This window comes from Coturnix japonica, chromosome 4, assembly GCF_001577835.2.
Source record: "Coturnix japonica isolate 7356 chromosome 4, Coturnix japonica 2.1, whole genome shotgun sequence".
NCBI lineage: Eukaryota > Metazoa > Chordata > Aves > Galliformes > Phasianidae > Coturnix > Coturnix japonica.
The window spans coordinates 58,132,080-58,151,964 of NC_029519.1; the positions used below are offsets into that span (position 1 = coordinate 58,132,080).

Genomic DNA, 19,885 nt, shown 5'->3' on the forward strand with positions numbered 1-19,885 from the left:
AGATTTCACTGATGGTATTATTTTTTACTTCACTGATAAAACATTTTTCTTTTATTGAATATTTAAGACATTAAATAGAGCATCATGTCATGTGGAATCAGCTTGCTGATATTTGCTACTTACTTGAGCACAAACTGGACTTTGAATGGAAATGTCATTGCCTTTTTTTAAAAATCAGTTTTGGCTTTTCCTCCCACCCCTGCTGACCCTTTGTAGCTCAGGAGTTATGAAATTATGATGTTTTTTGGAAATATTGAATATGCATAAGGGAAGTAATTATTTAGATCGGATCTATTGACTGAAATTACGTCTAGTGGTAGCTCTTATACTATTTTTGTCAAATGCAATCAGATCAAGATTTAAATGTTCATGTTTTGTGTTCTGTGGTCTAAATAGCCTTTGATCACTGCTGCCTATAGTGCACCAGATAAATGACATTACACAGAACTCACGAAAGACCAAGCCATAAGTAAGGTGTGTGGGCATTCACAAAATGACATATTTGCAATTCTCCTGTAAGTGAAAAAAACAAGTATTTATTTTGATATTTGGAAACATGAGCAATTGAATTCTATTTAGTTTATATTGTTATAAACTAAGCAAAGAAAATTACAGAACAAAAAGAAAAGGCTGGTTTGTTTTACTATTTGACAATGCAAAGACCTCAAAGGTAACAAAATTGGATTGTGTTTTATTATTATTTGTTTTAAAATGCACTCAAAATGTCAAGTTGAACATATCCTCTGATTTTGAGAATTTGATGTAGTTAGCAATTACTTGTTTCTTCTTTCCTACCTAGTACTGTTTGGTTTCATCTAGGACTGGAATGAGAAGGGCTGTTATCTCAGTGTTTCTGGTTCCAAAATTCTAGACATATAAATGAAAACCTGTTTTCACAAGGCTTCCTATTCTATAAATTCCAGGTGGTTTTGAATGCTTTTCCAATAGGCACCCAACCATTAGACCCTTAAGTGGACCAAGCTGCTTAAGCAACTTACTTCACACATTATTGACTGTTTTATAGTAATTTTTAATCCTTGAAATAAAGTTTTTTCTCAGTACTATGTATTTTCCACCCTGTACTAAATTTAGGCTATATCAAATGCAGATTTTCAGGGGGGAAAAAAAAAAAAACAACCTCAAAAACTTTGCTACTTTTGTCAATCAGTAATTCAAGAATTGCATGACTTAACTGGCATTTTTTTCCCCCATGGAAAGTGCAGTAAAACCTGCAATTGCAGAATCCCCTTGGCAAAAATCTATAAATGACTAGAGTATTGAGCTGAACATCAGTCATGCCTGACGTTATTGCTCCAAGTTGTGTGAATTAGGGCATTGCAAATGATGTACATCAGATATTTTTCAGAAAGACTTCATAAAAAAAGCATCAATATTATAACACCTCTGGCAACGGTGGAAAAAAATAAATCTTTCAAAACAACTCTTTTAAAGTAGAAGTTAAGATCAAGCAACAAGCACAGTCAGGGAAAATGATGGTTCAAGCCAAAAGATGACTCAGGGCTAGGACTATTAGCACCTAAATCAAAACTGCAGGCCAGCAACAAGGTTCAAAACACTGCTTCTTTTTGATCCTTCTCTTTATTTTTGGAAAATTGATGTATTCTTGTACCTTTCCTTACCTTGTTTACAAATTACTGTTGTAATTTTTATTCTCAAATTCTGCCCATGAGCTATGATAAATTTTGAGAGATGGAGGCTTCATTTCACCTGTCTATAATTGAGGTGTCTGTGTCAGTGGTAGCGGTCTTGGCTTGATTTGTAGCCTATAAAAGTAATCAGCATAGAAACCTTTGGTTCATCTGGCTGAATGTCAGCACTGATGTGACTCACACCTTAGACTACGTGAATGGTGTCTGTTGGTGGATAGTCGGGATGGGTCCGAAAACAGATACAAGTATGCATTTACAATTAATCCATTGTGAGGCCCTATTAAGGGCTAACTTCACTTTCTAGAGCCATGTTCACAAACAAAGGCAAATTGACTATACATGTTGCTTTGTCTGTGTCTCTTTGTGGACTTACCTCATGATTTCCCAATTTCTGCCCAAATATTTGAAGAGAATAATGAACTCTGTTGTGACTTACAAACATTACTGTTCTAACGAAGCCATCAGGATGGACAGGGTGAGTATACACATCTGGTTAGAGACTTAACACAGCTTATTTTTCTTGAGGTGGTAAAACTACATACTATCACATAAATAAGGTAGAAGGTTTAGTCTAGCCCTAAATAAATATTAACATAGGTCCATAATACTCACTATTATAACAAGTTTTTTCTGTGCAGAATACAAGTGCCCTGTGGTATTCTGGTGGAACAGATTTTTAGCAGATTAAAACAAAACAAGCTCTTTGATATCATTAAGGTTTTAGCTCTTAAATACAAAATAGATCAGTGTAAGAATGCAGAATATGTAAATTTCATAAAAGTGCAATTGACTCTACTCATTTGTAGCAGTAAAAGTCCATAGCTGAACTGAAAGAGACTCTTAGGAGTTTAACTGACCCTACCAATGTATTCCCTCTTTCTTTTAAGATGTATTCTGGAAAAAGTGCAAAGGCTGTTCAGGTGAATCTCACCATGTGGCCCCTTCACTTCAGCACTTCCAATGTTGAGAGGTCTACTTTGACACTTTTATTTTTGTCAGTCATTGAGGTTACCTAGAGCAGATTTGACAGTCCATTCCGTGGTCAACAGGCAAACAAGAGGACAAAGTATTAACCACCACCAAAGACAAGCAGCCACATCAAATCTCTGGCTGATGCGAAGAGTTTGAAATTTTATTGGTGTTCTGCATCTCCTGGTGATGACCCTATTTAATGAAGTATAGATCCAGTGTCTTTTGGTGTTCATTTCCCTTGTTGCCTTTGATTTGCAAGGAAGAAAAATACAGAAATAATAAAAGGACCTTTAACTTCAGGGTGTTTCCTCTGGCAGACTCTAACTCTTGGTGTCAAGCAGCAGAGGACACTTGGTGTTGACCACATAGTGAGCAGTGCTGCAGAGCACAGCATGATGGAGTGATGACAAGACAGCTTGGGCCTGTCTGTGAGAACTTGCAGCAGGAAGACCTGGAAAATTCAGCAGTGACAGGTTCGCTGTCAGTAAACAAAGCATGTAAAGGACCAACTGTTTGGCACGCTAGTAGAGATATTTAATTTAACTACAGCTCTAATGAAAATGGAAAAAACTAAAATCTCCACTAGATCTTATAAACATGCTCTTTATTCAGAGACTGGTTTTACCCACTCGCAGCTGGCTGTGATTGAGTACAATTTTATTATTTATTTTTTTGCCTTCTCCTAACCACAGATGAAGTTTTTAACAGTATTGTTATTTTTTCCTAAGGTGCACAAAATTCTCACTTATCAGCAGGACCCACTGAATGCTCTATTTTCATAAAGTCATTAAGGTTCATCTTTACATAACTTACTTCAAACCTAGATCAAACTTATTGGCCATGGGATATCCGTTTCCATATAAACAGGAGAAAAACACAAGTCAGCTGTCACAGTTATTAGTCTTCTAACTACTTTACAGTATCTCCAGCCAATATTCTTAGAATAAAATGTGCAGAATTGTTTTTCCTTTTTGTATCTGGTTTTAGTAGAATAGTCTTTTATTAATTAATGTTTTTCTGAGACCTTAATATGAAGTACCTGTTCTCAGGTAGGTGATTGTTCTTTTATTGCTGATGTTGAAACAGTTATATGAATTGTTTTAGCTGAATGTTTGGTTTCTAAATAAAAATGTCAGGTGAGCACTCACACTTCAATCTGTCATACTGAAAAACAGCTATAGAAATGCTGCCAGAATATGCATAGATGTATGCCAAACTCCAACAGATGCCAATAGATAAATTTCTATTCCACTGTCCTTTATTTCATTATTAGAAAAAGGTTAACAATACTAACGGATACAGAAAATCAGCATTTCCGTCACAGATTCTTGATCAAGTTTATTTGTTGGATTTTCTTTATTTCTCTATTTACAGCAAAATAGCTAGTGTCATAATCTTTTGAAGTTGATTTTTAGTTGTTTATAACAGCTGCATGCTACTACAGTTATGCTGAATCAGTTACTTCACTTTTAAATCATGCATGCCCTGTTCAGGGTATGCATGTGGATATAAGCATATAAAGTGCATGTACTAGTGTCCCTGAAACCAAGAACTCATTAATGTTAAGGTACCATGACAATTTCATCGTGTTTTGGAGGTAATGGTAGATCTGGGAATATGTCTTTCCTCTAAAAGTCATTTAAAACCATGCTAAAGGCAATGGAAGCAGTGTGAGCCCTAAAGGTTCTCAGGGTTGCCTGTCCCATATTATTTTCTTGAAGCACAAGGGGTGCAGTGTAAGGCTCAGGTGGCATGATGGTACTTTAAGGGGGAGCCAGTAGTGCCTCGGTGCCTTGTATTCTTGTCGATTTTTATTTTTGTTGGGAATTTTCGATTGGGGTTGTGGGTTTTTATGTTTTGTTTTGTTTTTTAAGCTTTATCATATAATTGTCTTATTCCAATCAAGATATTTCCCCACTAAGAGTAAAGAAGAATAGTGAGTGATCCCTAGCTGAGTGATCACTGCAGTCAGCTACTGTGCTAAATCTTCTAGCTGTCCTTTTGCTGTCCAATTCAGTGTATATGTTGAATGCATGCATTCCTTGTCGTGGTGTTATTTTTAGCTAGAAGTTATGTAATTAGGGGGGGTAAAAAAAAAAAAAAAAGACCAAGCATTGACGTTGGAGACTTTTATGAATATTTATTCATGAATACAGGTTTCATCACATTGGTAGCCCATCAGAATGTCATAACACTTCACTGCCTGTTACTTAAACAGAGATGAACAAGGGATAACCCAGGGCAAATCTAATGAAAGGGACCTTTGGATGTCTGTCATCCAACATGACCACAGGACCAGCTGTGAGGTGGGACCAGGCTGCTCAGATCCTTGTCCAGTCTGGTCTTGAAAGCCTCAAAGGATGGAGTCTCCTTATTCTCTGTAGGCAATCTGCTCCACTGCTGACATGGAGATTCACTTTAAGTCTGATCTGATCCTCTCTGGTGTCAGTTTGTTCCTGTTGTCTCTGATACTCTTTACATGCACAAAGTCCTGGTTTGAATTTTCCTTCCTGTGAGGTTCTGGGGGCTGCTGATAGGTTCCTGTAGCTCTCCTTATCCTGGACACATGCAGCCTCAGTTCACTAGCAAAGGCACTCAGCCACTGACCAGCATATGGTGTCCCTGATCTTGTTCCCTTTTAATGATGACTCTCTTATTTTAGGGAGATTCCCAAACCAGACTCAGAATTGCAGATATGGTTTAACAAGCAATTATGGAAATGATCTCTTCCTTCTGTTTGCAGGCCCTGTTCCTTTTGATACAGCCCAGGATACTACTGCCTCTTTCTGCTGCCACGGCATACTGCTGGTTTACATTCAGCTTACAGTCTGCCAAGACTTCAGGGCCTTTTCCACAGAGCTGCTTTCCAGCAGTTTTTTTATCACTTGCTTATTAATCCTTCCAAACTGTAAAATTCCAACTTGCAAGCAAAAATACTGGGAGAAACAGTGTTTCATGATTGAGATCTGTTGTCACAGTAGAAAATAAAACAGAAGAATTATGAATTTGCTGCCTTCAGCAAATTCACTTTAGTTTTATTTTAAAATAAAATCTGAGCACATTACAACATGGGCAGCATCATGCAGACTGCAAACTGATATATACTGTATTTTGGTTAATGTAGTGTCTTTGATCCTAATTAAGTAACTTTTCTGCATAGAATTAGTTATCCACTGCATGGTTGTTTAATTTTGTTATCCAGCTCAAATTATGGTTTCTTATTATATTGTATTGAACACTGAGAGAGTCCTTGACTAAATAGTCAAACAAAACAGGAACAATTTGTTCTTCCTTTCCTTTTTTTCACTACTGTTAAGAATAACAGAGAAATGTAATAACTAGCTAATCAAGTTATTTCTGGTCTTTTTTTTTTTTTTCTGACTCAGTTGTGTTGATTCATATGAAACATAAACTAGTTCACTGCAACCTAACTGATACTGACAGGTAATCATTAGGTCATTGTTTCCGAAACAGAGATGTGACTGGTGATTTGGGAATCAAATGATCAGCTTGATTTTTTTCAGTGTCCAAAACTATTGTTCTGAGCAGCTGAGATGCCCAGAAGCAAATTTTAAGATGAACCACTGGCTAAATTTTCATAGTTATTTAGGCACATGAAGATGAAAAACAAGCTTTCTGTTATGACATCTGTTATTGGACACTGATTCACTGTAGAAGTTACCTGTGGATAATAAAATCTGCACACAGCACAGTATTATAGAAGATAGCCTGTAATTTCTGAAAGATTAATAAGCTTTTATTTAGCTCTCTGGGTTCCTAGATAACAATAAAAACATTCCTCAAATCTTATTGTGTTCCCTTTTGGAAATAGGAGTCAAAATTCTGAGTTGTTTTTAGAGTTGTTGAAGATGAATCAGAGAGTTGGACAATTTTGGATCATCTTTAATATGAAGAACTTAAAGCACTTAAAGGAGCTCAACAAGGTAATTTTCCCTTCTAGCATCCGTAGAAGCTGAAAAACAAGAAACAATTTTCAGTCCCACACCACTTGGAACAAGAGCTTTATTTACTCCATAAATCCAGCATTGAGTTTTGTTGTTTATATTTTTGGGATTTACATGCACACTTGAACTCTTGTATTATTAGAATAAAAAGCCCAATTTCACAAGTCCTTAGGGAAAAGAAAGAGCTCTTTGATGCTAGATGAGAAGTCATGCTTATTTACATTCCTCAGACATGCTGAAAACTCCAGTGAGAAACACCAAAAAGTGCACTTTGGATTAGGCATGCCTGGGGACAAAGTGTTTTCTTGATGTGAAACCATCCTGAGTAGTACAGTGGTATATATGGCTGTATGCAACTGCAGCAGCACAGGCTGTTTTTTCTTAAGAGCTGTTGATTTGTGCTCTGAATGGTTTCTAGTAGTACAAGTGATGCCTGTGGGAATTACTTTATGCAGATGTAGTAGCATGGCCAGCCTAAGAAACTAGATCATCTGTGGTCTATAATCTCAAAGACACCACACATCTCATTAAAAGTGTTTCCATTATCTTGTAGATTTTGAAATACTTTATGGCATCTCGTAATAAAATTTAGGTATTCCCATCACTGTTGCAAATAAGTATATGTGCCTAAAAGAAGATAATTGGTTTAAAAAAAAAAAAAAAAAAAGAAAGTGCTAGCATGGTGCACCATCCCTTAGTGGCCAAATGTAAACAGAATTGAAAGGTTAAGTGGAAAGTTATCAGGGTTTTTAATGCATACAGAAATACAGGCATGGAATTCAAGAACAGTAGTCAAGTAATATGCTAATGGAAAAGGAAATAAATAAACAGACCCCTGATTCCTCAAGTTATGTTGCCTAATTTACAGTGTTACATGTTACAAAAAAAGACTAAGATTTTTGTTGAGGCTTTATCTCTGTCATTTTATTTGAGCATAGCACTGTTTACAGAGCAAAGCCCATATCTATATTTAAAAGATTTTGCTCTTGTAGTTACAATGGGAGGGTCTCAAACAGATGAAATTCTGTAATGTTCCATAATGCCAAGGATTTATGTTGGCAGCATGGATTGTACTGGCTCTTTGAGTGGAGTAAGACCTCTCTTCCAAAGAAACTATTTTTGTTTCTGCACAAGTGTATGTTTAGCCTGATTCTATCTCGTAATCATACCTGATCTGGCAAAACACAGAAGTTTCTATCATGTTTAATTTTATCATATATCATTTTGTCATTATCAAAGCATGTGTGTCTGGAAAATGATTAGGAAGTTGAATGAGAATCATGGGAAATAAAGTTTCCAATCCCTGAAGCTGCTACATAACTTTTGCAGTACATTTCAAACTTCTAGAGAGGGAATGTATGCTGCTATAGATAAATTAAGAGGAATAAGAAACAGTTTTTTCATAAAACAAATCTAGATTAAAATCTTCAGCAAAGTAAATTATTTAAAAGTTATTTTAAATAGTTTTTATAGTTAAAAAGTTATTTTAAAAAGTTATTTTAAAAGGCTGATGGATTTAAAGGGGGAAAAAAAAAAAAAAACAGGTTTTTTTGTTTTGTTTTGTTTTTTTCCTGGAATAATCTTTATAGCTTGTGTAAATTTAGCTAACTACCAATCCATAGAAAATGTTTCAGATCTGAAAAGCCTTTGCTACATCTCTGTTGGGGTTTCATGCTTTTTTCGTGCTTGTTGGTGCTTTATTCACCAGTTCTCATGAACTTAAACCTCAGACAACTGTCTTGTGCGAGTGCATTCCAGTTCAACGAAAGACATAATGATCGTTTCTTCTCCTGGGTGTGGGGGGGAAAGCTTATTTAAGCTTTCTTACCTGTGTTCCTTTAACAAAGCACCCTCAAAATAAAGTAACATAAAATAAGACAAAGTAAGTTTCCGCATAGTATTCTGCCACAGGGACAAAGGTTTCAATAAGTTAAAGTGAGATGGAGAACTGTAATTGTAAAAGATAACAGGCAGGCAAATATATTGTTATTGTAGAGTTGGAGCTGTGTTCAATGAGCAGTACAGTGCTGCTGGGTGAGGGAGAAACTCCAGCATCAAAGTTCCCACTTGTGCAGGAGCAGCATTTCTTGAAATCTTAACTGTTTCAGCCAAACTAATATAGTGTGTACATAGAGCTGTGAAGACAACCAGGCAAGGCTGGCCTCCAATGTTCCTTTGTATTTGCTTCCTATATAGTGCTAAGCAATAGCTTACTAATGCTCTTTCGTTCTCCATTTGGAAATCCAGGAGATTGATGGCCAAGGTACTTCCTAAAACTGGGAATTTCCCTTCGTAAACATAAAAGTGCTAGTTTGAGTCATATGGATCCATTTCATTTGGATTGCCTGAGGAACGTATGATTAAAGTAATGGTTTAACTTGGAGTGCATGCATACAGCAGTCAGTAACAAAGACAAAAGAACATCTGATTGAAGATGCCATTATTATGTCAGACAGCAGCATCTGAATAAGGTAGAACATGGGCTTAAGTGCAGACATGCTGCTGTAGTTTTAGCCCAGGTCATCCAGCACTTCTCTAGACAAACCCTCTGAATGCTCTGGGAGATGGCATGGGTGAGGGACCATTGGAAACCAGCAGTGGAAGAAGTTGTAATAAGTTACTATTATTGCATAATCTTGATCAAAAAGATCAATCACATTACTTCATTATTATATCCTTTGTCTATCACTGTTGTCTTCAGTGTTCATCCTTGCCGGAAGGACTCAAATGTGAAATTATAAAGCAAATTACTTTCTTGGTAGTAACAACTTTAGCCTAGTTTCTTCCAGACATAGGTTTGGGAAAAGCAATATACCCTGTCATACATGGCTAATTGGCCTACTAAATGTTCTAGCACAACTATTTGTAATGTCTTCACCTAACTCTTTCCTCCGCTTTTCTTCTTTATGACAGTCTTCCAAATTATTTCAAGTTTTGCTAATAAGGAGATTTAAAAAACTAATTATTTTGAATATAAACAAATGGGCCCAGTGACTTTGCACTTTTTTTCAATTGGTTACTTAGTCATCATTCAACGGTAATTAATGCAGCAGGAAAAGGGAAAAACAGACAAAAAAATTAGCTGTCCAGCTACTCTATTATGCATATAGTTGGGGCGTGAGATATCAACAATTTTCACATGCTTTGATGCTTCCTTAAATTCCACAGCTAGGCAGACTCTGAGCATAGCTATAGAGCAGAGTTGTGGCAGATCATGCTCTGTTAGACAAGAAGGTCTGGGCCCAGCTCATACTGCCTGAGAAGCAGCTCCTTGTGCTTGGTATAGCAGCTGTTTGTACCAGATGTCACTTCCTCTGAGCTCCTTCTTTTCTGGGTCCAGCCTTTGGTGTCAGCAGAACAATGCTAAGCCACTGCTAACATTTTGCTGCTAATGTATCAAGAACAAATGTATTGTGGGTGGTCTGCTGACTTGTTAGTAAGGGTAAATGGAAGTCACTGTAGCTGTAACTGTAGTATGAACACCAAGTTATATATATTTGTGCTCACTTTATAGGCAAATTAACTACAAACTGATGGAACTGAACAAAATCTCACACTTATGTGACGGAATAGAGAACCTCAGGAGCTAGATTCCACACTAAGCAGGAATGGTTTTCTCTTAAATTAGCATCCCAAACCTATCCACGGTGAGCAAGCATTGCCCTACTGATGTAGGGCATGTCAGGGGACAAGATTTGCTTTTATTCCCAATGGACTTTGAACTGCATATTGGGCTGATAAAGAGCAACAGATTTCACTGATTCAATCAAGTGAACTCAAAGGCCTAATGCTTTCCTGAACCTGCAACCATTAGACACTTACTGATCAGTAAAAAAAGCACTTGAAATGAGGAAAGTGTGGTACTGAGCAGCTCTGGTTTATGGTATAAACAGCACAATCTTCAGAATACACTTTTATCACAGAAATGTAGAACATCATTTTTCCTCACATGCACCTTCCTTTACAGTTTGCGTTTTAGCATTTTAAGGAATTAGACAGCATTTAGAAAGGTGCGTTCTGGTCTTCATGCTAAAGAAACTGGCCATCAAATCTTGCCTTTGTTCTAAGATACAGTTTAATTCTTCTAAGGCACTTTTATATAGTGTGCAGTTTTTAAAATATTTCTTTTTGCTTAGTTGCATAACAAACACAAAAATAACTTACAGCACTCTTTTTTATGCATTGGTTTCCTCGCTGTTCTAGTATATAGTTCTGCCTCAAGTTTTGCCATTTTGGTCTTGAATGTCAAACACTTCTTACTGTACGTTATTTTATATTACATGAACGGGGGAGTCTATCCAGCATTTTCCAATTCATTAGCGTCCACAACAAATCCATTGCTACCATCTCCTCCTAAAACTTCCTTGACTCCTATTCAATAATTAATTCCCTTCATTGTTCATTTAAGATAAATTTTATTTCTTAAGCCTTTTTCTCATAAATAGGAAGGAAATCTAGTTTGCAAAGCTATCCACACCTCAGGGGCTGACCAAAAAGCAATTACAATCTGAACCAGAGCCTGCCATCAAACTGCCTCATTCAGTAGCAGCTACAGGACCCACAAGCCATGTGCATATTCTTCAGTTAGCATATATAACAGCTAGAAGATTATACTGTTTCTTGTAAACTGTGTATCTTAGTGCTATATACTTGCAGCCCTTGTCTTTCTCATTTGCATGCTTGTACAGCATTTTTTACTTCTTCTTTAAAAATGTTTGTTCACATTTAACCAGGGTAAGTCGTCAATTGTCTCATATTTTGTAAAGAAAAGCTATCCAATTGCAGAAAAAAGCAGGCCTTCAGTGGGAATTGAGTGCTTTCACCACATTCTTATTGTGTCTATACTTCATTTTCTATTTCCTAGCATTACAGCAGTCAGCTGTAGTATGCTCAGCCACCTGTTATGACATCTTTCTGCCTGAAATATTGAGAGAGCAATGTGTATCCCTAGAAATTTTAGAGATTGTTTAGGTGGAGACCTTGGGGTAGATTTATGTTCAAATACATTATATCAGTTTTTAAAGGTTATTTATACCCTAGGTTACAGGTAATAATTCCCGTTTTTCATTATGCATGAATCTGCTATGCTTGCAAAAAGTCTCTTTCCTTATGCATTCTGTTGGCCAGCTTGTGATTCATATTTGCCCAAATAATTTGAAGACTAGAATTGCCTTGTGTTGAAGGTGAGCTTTTGTGTTGCTGCATTAAGCCTTTCAAGATGCTATTAACTGCCTTCCAAGTTCAGGAATCTAAGGGTTTGCTGTAAACTCTATCACTGAAATTATTCAACCAAGTCCATCTATTTTTTAACCTGTGTTGTTTTAGCATGCTCGCTTTCAATGAACTGTGCAAATGGTTGCCTCATTACAAAACAAGAGTGGAGTGCAATAAGGGACACAGCCAAAAATAACTACGAAGAAAAAAGCAAGACACAACATGCAGCAGCTTTCTGCTCCTACTGTCTTAAGAAATAAATCCCTTATGAAGACTGCACAACATGCAGAGAGGCATAGAAAATTTGACATAGTAAATGTGCTTGAATGCTAAGAAGGTGTAGTTCTAACTGACCTAGAATTAAGTCTTCAGGTAGTTATACAGCTATTCAGAAGCTGCTATAACAGTTTTTGAAATTTAAGAGCAACTATGGACTCCCTACAGAGACTGAGACTGTTACAGACAACCCATTTACAGACTCAATGAAGGTATAATGTGAGATATATTTAATTTTACTTTGCATTGCCTCTTAGAAATATATATATATATATATATATGTGACTACTGAGGATCAAAATATAGAATTATTTTGAGACGTGTTTAATATTTCACAGGTATATATTTGAGAACAATACATATATTCTGTGTTTTGGCTGGTAATTTGTAGTACTTTACTCAAGAAAGCATAGCAGGAACATGTGCATGGGTTCCCATAAAGACCTCAGACTGAAAGTACAAAGATTTTTTCAGTAGTTGTCTTACTTCCAACACTTGGTAAGCTTTAGAAAGGGGGTTGTATTCCCTAGGTGAAGACTAATGAAAACCCTTGATCTAGCTCATGTGTTTCTAAGTTAATCTTCAGTATCTTACAAGACCATAACTGGTATTTTATTTGAAAGTTCAATTAAAATTCAACATCATTATTAATTCTGTCTACCAAAATTTAGTCGTTACTCTTGTTATTGTCCAGATTCTGAAACTTTCCAGAGAGATGAATGGTTTTGCTATATATTTTTTTAGTTTTCAACATCAAAGAATTAGATTATTCCAGCGGAAATGAGGTTAATTATGTAGCTGACTCTAATCCCATTAATTGAAACTCAGAGCTGTCATGACTTTGTGGGGACAGAGAATTTCAAATCATTTTTAATGTCAAAGAACTTACATTAAAGCCTGGTTTTCCATATATGTTTTCTTATACAATTTAGATTTAAGTTTTGACCTTTAAAAATATATTTCCATTTCATTTATGAATTTTCTGATCAGTTATCTAAGCTCTGATTCATTATCTGTACAAAGTGCAAATAAGCATTTTGTAGTTTGTAGCAGTTTGTACAAGAGGACAGGAATATGATTGCATGAGAGTGCATTGTCTCATATAAACTGTGGTGGAAATTTTCAATGAACTTAAAGAAGTATTTTATTTTGGCTTATGTATGTAATTTTTTCTAGCATTTGACTAAAAATATGCTTGTAGTGGAAAAACTTGTCATTATCCTTGTATCAATACCATCCTTTTAAAAGAAGTTTAATATTTCCCTTTAATTTGGATCCTTACACAGAATCGTTGAAACGCATCTCTGACTAAGGAAAAATCTCCCGGCTTTTCCTGCAGATGTCACCTAAATACATGTTCATTCCATTGTAGTGCCTTCAGAAAGCTACCAACCTGTGCAAATAGAGCTGAGCTCATTCAGTCCACGATAAACATGCAGTGGGTAGCTGCTGTCTTTTTCTGTGGTTTATTTTGCATAAGGAATGATATCTGTGTTTAACCATAAACCGGCCCATAAACACACTGCTATATGAGTACTGAGATTTGGGGTTAGAGGTTACCCTATCTAACCCTATTTCAGTTGTTCTTCTGATGTTTCAATATGACAGGCTGGAATATTATATAAAGGGGTAAAGTGGTAGGAGGTCATCAAGAAGTTGTGAAACATACTGAACAAAGCAAGCTTACTTTCAGGGTCAGTTCTTTCTAAAGGTAGAATTAACTGATACATGCTTTCTATAGTACTATTTTCTGCTTGTTTAACATATTATATCTTTGTCTTTCAATTTTAATCTTGATACTTGAATGTTTAAATACTGTCTGTGTTGAAGACTTGTGCCGTAGCTTCTGTTTCACTTTTGCCTTTTTTTCCCCCCCTTGATTTTGTAGTAATGTATTTTATTTTGTGGAGCTTTCTATAAGCTCCACAAATGGGTTAGTCCTACTTTGGAGGAAAATAAACCACAACAATCTTCAGTGTAAATTCAGTATTTTGAAACTTTACCACTTCCACCTTTTTCTTGGTGTGCTCACGCTTCAAATATTTGTAGGCTGTTATCATTACTCTCGCCCTGCATTATAACTGTCATTTGGCTAAGCAGAAGATGTTTTAATCTTTCTTCATAAATCAAACTCTCCAGCCCCTTAATCATTTATGTTGCTGTTATCTGAATTCCTTCAAAAATTGTTGACATCTTCATGGTACTGGAAAGGCTAAAACTACATGCTGCATTTGTGAAAGGATTCATTTGTACCAAATGGAATATATCTACTTGTTCCTTATGGACATACTGAGATTGTAAATTGTTGTTCTTTCTATTAATAAATGAACAACAACAAAAAAATTATTATTAAAATATCAGGAATAATGAAGAAGAAATACAAATACCTTACATGGCTTGCTATTCTTCTTTAGACAACCCACAGTGCCAGTGCAGTAACTTTCACCTTAGTGAGGATTTTTCATGGAGCATTTGTGATGCTCCGGAGTGTAGATGTGCCTTGTCTGAAACCAGATGCCAGCAGGAAAAACAAAGTGTACACAGCAGCAAATTTAGCTGATTAGCTGTGAAGTAAATTAAGGAAAGCTATGAAGAAATCCAATTCCTAGAATAGCAAACCAGACCATGTCATTAAAATCTCATTTAAGTGTTGTTAACCTCATGGACTAAATAGGAAACATTCATATCTAATAAGAACATTAGCTGCAGTTTTAGATTTCCTCTGTAACTGTTTGAGGTATACTGTGTACATTCATTATTCACAAAAGCTTTATTATGGATCACAAAATATATCTTTCTATAGATATGATGACTGCTTTAATCTTCAGGATAATTATGTTTGACACTAACCACAAAGCTTTAACTTGTGTCTGTGATACATTAAGCTTACAAAAGGTGAAGTGAAACACTAGATTCTTTATCTCTGAAAGATTAGGTATTAGAACGTGCAATCAGCAGTTACTGCAAGACATCAGTTGAAATAACAAACCCCAGAAGAAAAATGTCCAACAAAGTAACATGCAACATTTTCATTTTGGTATAGACATAGAGATATCTATTCATTTTTAAATAATAATAAAATAGTAGCCTATACCCTGAGAAGAAAATCTACAGTAGAAAAGACCCCCAGAATGTGTGATCTGTTCAGAGCAAAGAGGGCAACCATTTAAAGTAGACTGTTTGAATCCACTAGAGCAGTACATAAGAAAAGCTCTCATCAGCTATGTGGTAGCAGAATTTTAATTGTCAAATGGAGTCATGCAAGTAGAATTACAATAGATAACAGATACCCTCTTGTCCCATTGTCTCTCTCTACCTCTTCCTGCTTCTGCTTCACAAATCTGTGTATAACAATCCTAGCACAACTTTCTTGGGCCATATTAAATTTGATGAGAGATCATCTTTCACCCAGCAGTGAGATGAAGCACTGGAGTTGGTAAAAGCCCAGATGAGATGAGTTTTCTTACTTGTAACACCCAGTGCAGAGCTGGCAGCAGCTCAGGACTGTGCTTGCAAAGAGCTCCCAGTCTGCACGTATCCCAGGTGAGAAGATCTTCTGCTTTGTTGGCAGCCAGCATCCAATGCTGCTGAGCTGCTGTGAAATAGTTTCTCAGTGGCTTGTCAATAGCTATGCCAAATAGACTTTCAGATAAGAGGAAAAAGGACTACCTCTGCAAAAGAGGAAATTCCTGTACCAAATCATACTATGATACTTACTGGGAAATAGCATTTTTTTTTCCTTTTGTTTTCCTCTAAGAACTGGATTTAAAATAAACACACAAATAAAAGATGTCAAAGAAGTTATGTCACAAACAAAGCATGGCATCGAAGTAGCTGAACTAAGGAGCCTGAGGAACTGAGACAATGTCAAAAATAAATCAACTATCTCACATAAAAATTTGAGCAAAATTACCATTCACAAACTCAGTGCTTTAATTAGTGAAATCTCATACTGAGAGTCTGCATGGGTGCATATCATACAGCTTGGATTCAGTTGGGATCCTACTTCCTCATGCAAATGTCATCACTTCCTACAGAGAACTCAGACTTTTCTCCCATTTTCTCCATCCTAGAATCCACAAACATTCAAGCAGAGTTACATTCTGCCTGTCTTCACGTGACAAACAGAGCTTCTGCAGAGATCATGTTTCACAGTGCCACAGTGGCAGCAGCAGCAGGAATGAGAAGCGAGGACAGTTCAGCTTCTTTCCATTACTTAACAAATCGCACATTACACAGGGCAGTACTAAGGAAGAAGACTTACATGAGTCCCATAAACTTTACTAAATCTTCTCAAGAATGAGCCTTATCCTGCAAGCACTGGGACTTTTTCATTAGTTTAAAGTTTCTTGCTGCTCTTTGATCTCTCTGTTCAGGATGATCTCCATCTGCAGCCTGAATTGCCTCCCTGTTTACCCTCTGGCTGAGATGAATCTGGCTCGTGTAACACTCCACGTGCTATGCACCCAGACACCAGCCAGCTGCTGCTACAGCATTTTAAATTTATTGAACTGTGTTTTACAAGAAAATTGGCTTTATTCACAATCAGTGTTTGTGTTGGTTACTGCAGACCAGCTCATTGATTTTATTGCTTTTGCATCTTTTTTATATTGGATCATTTTATGCAAGGAATCTCTAGACAGGAAATCATTTAAACCAGGGAGCTCACCTACTTTGTATGACACAGCAGATGTGAACAGGAAAGAGAAACAAAAACACACGACCAGGAATAATAACAGCTAATTGTGAAAAAAGATTATAGGGACCAGCTATATAACAGGGAACAACAGTAAAGATTTGTTTGGGAAGTATTGAGCTGTTTGGGCTCTTTTGTTTATTCATTTTTTTCCCCCTTTACTATTGTGGGATCTGTGATTTTTGATACTATTTTGCTTTGGTAAGGCATGGTTAATGCTGAAAACTTGTCCTCATTCACAGCCTATTGCCATCTACAATCAGGTAACTGGAGGTGTTTGGACACCCCTATAGAGTAATACTCCTGTGAATGTCCCAAGGCAGATGCCTCACATAGTGAGGCTTTAACTCTTCCTTTCTGATCTGAATCTTAAACTATGGAACCAGTAGTCATTAAATGTACTGTTTTTTTTCTCAATAATATGCAGTATTAAAAAAAAAAACAGTTGGCACCGGGGACAGGGCTGGATTTTCTGGTAAAATAAGGGTAGGTTATAACTAGTTACATTTAAAACATAGCAGATTAATATGGAACTATGTACAATGTATATGTGTATCTGCTTTCATGTTACTCTGTAATTTCATATTATTTTGTATTTATTGCTGTGGTTAGAAATGTTTTCTGTTTTCCTCCATTGGAATATTTACTATTTTTGGATCATACAGTGATAGTGAAACCGCAGTCCAGAAATGGTCAGATAAGCATACACTTTGAAGTGCAGAGAAGTCTAATTAAGCTTTTGAGGTTGTTTGTGAAGTAGGGCCCTGATCACACTATTAAGTTTACTATGTAGTTTCACTCTGAAAGTAACTCCTTAAGTTTCTTTCCATGGAAACTACAACAAAAAGCACAATAACACTGTTTAATAGAGCGGCTCTCTTAAATAGTGTTTATTTGGGATTATATTCAATTTGAAACTCAAAGAAGTATAATAGAAAACTTAAGCTACTCAATCAAGTTTTCATAGAACTACCAGCATGTACCTGTAGGACACCAGAAGACAGTGATGGTGGATGTTTTGACAAGATCTCAGTGTTTCAACAAAAGTCTAACTGTTTTGACGCTGAAAAATCCATGATGGCAAGACTGATGATAGTCATGATCAGCCTTATGAACTGCTGTTGGTGGGTTTGGGTTACTTCCTTCCCAAAAACAACATATCTGTTGTTCAAAAAGGCAGGTCTGGGTCATGGTATGTGGGTGCAACACATGTATGGCTTACAAAAGCAGTGCATACAGATGACTGCCACCTGGAGAAGGGCAAGTTGCCTGAGGGCTTCCCCATGACTGTGCTGCTCTGGAGAGGCAAGAAGTGTGAGGTCCTGTCCAGGGAGGCAGCTCAGGAAGCTTTAACAGCTGTGTGGTTTAGTATCTCTTCTCCAGACAGCATCCATTTAGCTCCCAGGCTGCTCAAAGGTTAACTGCAGGGTGTTGACGTATGGCACAGAGCACTGTTCTGAGAGCCAAATATGAGCTGGACAAGCGATAGTATGAGGGTGAGCTGAGTTCTCCCATAGTCAGCACCTTTGCAGTAAGCACCACCCAAACATTTGCTATTATCTCAGGTGAAGCTCCATGTGAGCTCAAGGCATTTTGCAACTCCCACCTGTCACACCTAGTACAGCAATGTTCCCACTGGTAGGAAACGCTCAACCATCCCACCAAAGAGTGGAGGGAGCAACACAGAGTAGAGCAGCCATTAATAGGAACCAGAAGTCAAATGATGGAGAGGGCTATTGCCAGGACAGGGATGTACAAATCGTGGCAGAGAAGGATTTATAAACCAAAAGAGGAAAACAGCAGTGAGGACTATCTTGTATGGGTACTTGGAAAGGAGGAAAAGAAATGTAGAAGGTGCAAAGAAGAAAAAATCAAGTGTCTTGAGTAGAAAGGTTTGTGCAATGTTCAGCACTTTTTTTCCTTCAAGAACTAAACTTCATTTTAACTTTATTTTACTTATAACATGCAGTGTCTCTTGATGCAAGAAAGAATCCTAGTGTTCTCCATCAGTACAATGGAAGTAGGAAGTAGAAGCATGGGAGGAGGGAAGAATGTTACTCACTATAATCCCTAAACTCAGTTCCTTGCTCTCTGTCTCTTCCTTTCTTCTCCTCTTCTGCCCTTCCATCCATGTCTGGAGGCCTGGGTTTCCTTAACGTGCTGATTTTCACTCCTAGATCAAGGAATGATGAAAATAATGTCCTTCTGACATTTTAATGGATCATTTCATTAAAATCTCTGTTTGGAAATACCATAATATTGCATACTTCCCCACTCCTACCAGTGATGGGAGGGAGGAAATTAGGATGACATGCTCCCACGTGTGGCCTGCTGCTTTGCTCCCTAGGAAGCCATGAGGAAAGCTGAGCGCAGACAAGCTGCCCATGAGACAGATAAGTTGCCCAGCAATTTCCATCCTTACAAAAAGATGTCTGTATGCTAAAAGAAACTTCTAAATATTTTTGCCTTCTCTGATTGAAGAAAAGAATCTAAAGAAAAAAAAAAAGAAAAAAAAGTAGAGGAAACTGAGCAAAGGTACACACCATATGGAGCACTTTGTTGAGATCTGTCAAACTTCTCTTGAAAGAAACTTTTCTGTTTCAAGAAAGTATATTTTATTTGCATATCTTTCCGTAGGAATTTCTCTAAGTCTTTATATAGTCTGCTCTGATGGGTAACTGCTGCTTGTCCAAAGGTCTAATTTGTATCAGATCTCCTAGATATTGCATATGTTGCAGTACTAGATTTTCTTTTGAAAAGCAGTATGTGTAAAAGCCTGAATTCAGAGGGCTTCTTTCCCAATCTGATCTTCTAGATAACATTTGGAGACATCTGCTGAGAACTAAAATAATGACATGTGCCCAGCAGGCGTTTTTATTAGACCCAAAGTTTGGATTCTTGATCACTCCTTTGTTTTGTAATACTTTTAGAGAGTAATGCCTTTATGTTTTTGATTCTGTAACATGAGAAAAGCTGGATTCATGCTTCAGTTCAGGGAAGCTGCACAGACCACCCAAGGAAGATGGTCTGAATTTGCCATATCATTTGTTGCAGGCAGTACAGAGGTTACAGAAAAGCTCAAACTGGCAACA

At 36.9% G+C, this 19,885-nt stretch overlaps 1 protein-coding gene across 4 annotated transcripts in view; it reads left to right on the forward strand.

The window, feature by feature from the left end:
* The window catches only part of DLC1 (DLC1 Rho GTPase activating protein), a 222,320-nt gene that overhangs the window by 103,581 nt on the left and 98,854 nt on the right, over window positions 1-19,885 (forward strand). The gene's annotated exons all lie outside the window — the stretch shown is intronic.